General features: G+C 40.2%; 1 pseudogene; it reads right to left on the bottom strand.

Moving 5' to 3' along the window:
* Window positions 1-1,466: 1,466 nt before the first annotated feature.
* On the bottom strand, window positions 1,467-2,161 carry LOC102856869 (annotated as a pseudogene).
* Between the last annotated feature and the right edge of the window lie 1,542 nt (window positions 2,162-3,703).

Genomic DNA, 3,703 nt, shown 5'->3' with positions numbered 1-3,703 from the left:
GTCCAAGCATAGGTTTTGCATTAGCACAATCAAGTGTTCTGGAATTCCCATCTTCTCAGAGTTAGTCATTGTTTGTTGTGATCCACACAGTAAAAATGTCTTTGCATAGTCCATGAAACACAGATAGACATTCTTCTGGCACTCACTGCTTTCAGCCAAGACCTATCTAACATTAGCTATAATATTCCTAGTACCATGGCCTCTTTTAAACCCAGCCTGCACTTCAGTTCTCTGTTGATGTGCTGTTCCAGTCATTTTTAGATAAACTTCAGTAGAATCTTGCTTGCATGTGATGTCAATGATATTGTTCAATAATTTCTGCACTCAGTTGGGTCACCTTTCTTTGGAATGGGAACAGATACAGATCTCTTCCAGGCAGTTGGCCAAGTGGTTTCCTCCAGATTTCTTGGCACAACTTGAGCACATCCAGGGCAGTGTCTGTTGGTTGAAATACGCAATCGATATGTCATCAATTCATGGGACTTGTTTTTTGCCAATTCTTTAAGAGCAGCTTGAATTCCTTCCTTCATTGACACAGGCTCCTGTTCATACATTGTCTCATGAAATTCTTCTGTGTCCATCAATTCCTTTTGGTATAAGGACTCTGTGTAGTCTTTGCATCACCTTTTAATGCTTCCTCTATCATTTAATATTCTGTCCAAAGCATCCTTAAGTATTGCAACTTGAGGCTTGAATTTGTTCTTAAATTCCTTCAGCGTGAGAAATGCTGAGTGAGTTCAGCCCCTTTGATTTTCTGACTTCAGCTCTTTGCACATTTAATTGTAATACTTTACATTGTCTTCCCCCTTTGACATCTTATGTTCAGCTCAATATCTTGATTTCTTCCCTTTGCTTTGGCTTCTTGGCACTGTAGTGCAATAATCCTCTTCTGACATCCATCTTGGTCTTTCCTTCCTCTTCTGTCTTTGTAATAACCTTTTGCATTCTTCCTGGATGATATTTTTGTTATCCTCCCATCAAACCAGCTTCTACTTGTGACAACCCTAAGCAGAAGAGTAGTAAATTCTGCTTGATTCTCTGCCATCCTAAAAATCTGTTTTGTTTGAATTCATTGTTGCAACCATTGTTTCAATCCATCTGGTCGAAGAATTTCTCTTTCACTGATTTTCTACTTTACCAAATTGATATCTTCCTCCAGGGACTGGCTCCTTATTCCTTAATCATAGGGTCATGCAATTTGACAGGTGGAGGGAAGCGTGGGTAAAGGAAAGGGAAAAGATCTGGTGTGAAAACAATGTCTACAAACTTTGTAAGTAAACCAGTATAAAATTTTTTAAAAAAAGTTCTGACCTGGGTCATAGGGAATATATGAATTTTTTTAAATAATATCTTGTTTTACATGAAGGTTTACACAACGATCTGGGTTCTCATTCATCAATTTTTTTTTATGTTTGCAAATTCTTTATATTTCTAGCTGTGCAGACAAATATTTTTGAGAGCTTAGGTTACCTCTTGCGGCGAAACCAGAGCCAGCTATTAAGGAGCCAGAACGCTACAGTAATTGAATACATGACCATTTCTCTTTTAGCACGTTCTTTGTTCTCTTCTTCCAGAAGCTGTAGACGTCTATTTAGCTTGATTATCTGTCGTCTTAACGAAGCTGCATCTACAGCAGTCATGTCGTCTGCAGTTGCTTCAATTGATGTATCTATATTTGAAATGCCATACATGGAGTCATTCCTGACCAGCTGTCCATTCTGGCGAACAGCATTTTCACTCATAGAACGCTCTCTTTTTATCTGCCCACTGCCGGAATTTCTTCATTTTGAGGGGTTGGAGCAGGTCTTTCTAAATCCAGAAAATCTAGCGGTCTTTCACTCAGTGTGAGAACATGGGGAGGTGTTTTGAGCGCCAGAGGTTTAAAGGGAGTCGACTGGATAAGGTCAAGGTCTGCTGGTCTTGAAAATGGAATGTCTTCGTTGTTTTCTGCAACAACAATCCTCTCCGGAACCTGCATGATCACACTGGCATTCGGAGCTCCTTCCTGAAATCCTTGTTCCAGGTCGGCATTCGGTGGCGCCACTTTTAATTTTTCTGGGATTCTCATTCGCTGACTGATGCCTTCAGTGTATTCCATTTCATACTGAATTCGGCTGATTTCTGCCATCTCAGAAGCAGTGGAAGAAGGAAACGCTTCCCCACTCACCAACTGTGTCACAACTACTGCTTACTATCTGGAACTATCTGCGTCTGTGCTTCATATTAAATCCTTCGACCTGCTTCAGTGGCGTGTGCTGGAATTAGAGCCACTTGTGTCCCCTGGGCCCCGAGCAGGTGTCCGGCGAGGGCCACTGCCCGCCGGCTCCCGGGCGCTCGGGTGGGCGCTCTCGCAGGTTGTTGGCCGAGCGCACGGAGGTGCCAGGGCACAGCACCGGCCGGAGCGGCCCACAGCGGGCCCGGAGCGACTCAAGAACGACCGGGCTCATTCATCAATTTTTATGCAAATTATTCTGTGACATTGGTTACATTTGTCACAGTATATAAACATTCTCATTATTATTACTGTTATTTAAGTTCCGTTAGTCTAGTTTTTCTACCTTCTTACATTCTCATCTTTAAAGTTTTGATTACTGAGTTTTATACATGTGGCTATTTGTAGTTTCTAATTAAAAATTATTTGGTCTCATATAGAAGAAATTTTTGTGTCATTTGATTAAACTTTCTTAATAATCCTGGACCCTAAAACATCTAGACACAGAAGTAGTCTACTGAGAGCATGTTAAAATCTTCCCTGTCACTTATTATTCAATAAATTACTTATTTAGTGGCCTTCTGTGTCGGGCATAGCAATAGACCTTGAAGATACTAAGACATAATTCACTGTCCCTGCCTATGAAGGATTTGTAATTTAGCAGAGAGAAACAAAAGTCTTGAAATTCTAGGAGTAAATTTTGAATACACCATGGACTGCCAAAAGTACAAAACAACTCTATCTTAGAAGAAGTGCAGCCAAAATGCTCCATAGAAGAGACAATGAGGAGATTTCATCTCATATAATATGAACGTGCTGTTTTGAGGAGTCAGTCCCTGGAGAAAGATAACAATTTGGTAAAGTAGAAAAATCAGTGAACAAGAAGTTCTTCAACCAGATGGATTGAAACAGTGGTTGCAACAATGAGTTCAAACAGAACAGATATTTTGAGGATGGCACAGAATCAAACAGAATTTACTTCTGTTTTGATTAGGGTTGCCATGAGGAGAGGCTGGTTTGATGGCACTTGAGAATAACATATAGAAACACAAGGAGAAAAGTAATACAGAGGAGAGAGTGGCTGTAGATAGCAGTGAGAGGGAAGAATGATAACTTTGCTGATTACCTGTGTAATAGTAATTATTCCTCCCTCTCCATACACCACCTTCCTCTAAATAAACTTGAAAGTCAAACACTCCCTGTCCTTCTCTCCCTAGCAACTAAGGGTGCACGTGACATAGATATGTTCAATGAGGTAGAAGTGAAAGCTGGGTGGTTTCTGGGGAAATGTTTGTTCTCTTAATAAAAGAGAACCACCACAGTATCTCTCACTATATACACTTTCCTAACATTGTGACCGTACAATTTCTCTATTTTTAAACGATTAAGTCTATTATCCCTTCCTTAATCATACATACAGGGAGTTTTATGATTTACTTGGCCAATATATTAAACATGTTGGAAGTCACAGTATGGAATTTCTGAAGCTAG

This window comes from Elephantulus edwardii, unplaced genomic scaffold (assembly GCF_000299155.1).
Source record: "Elephantulus edwardii isolate Elephantulus edwardi_28Jun2011 unplaced genomic scaffold, EleEdw1.0 scaffold00070, whole genome shotgun sequence".
NCBI classification, from domain to species: domain Eukaryota; kingdom Metazoa; phylum Chordata; class Mammalia; order Macroscelidea; family Macroscelididae; genus Elephantulus; species Elephantulus edwardii.
Note: the sequence above shows the minus strand (reverse complement) of the source record. Positions and strands in the feature narration are given on the sequence as shown.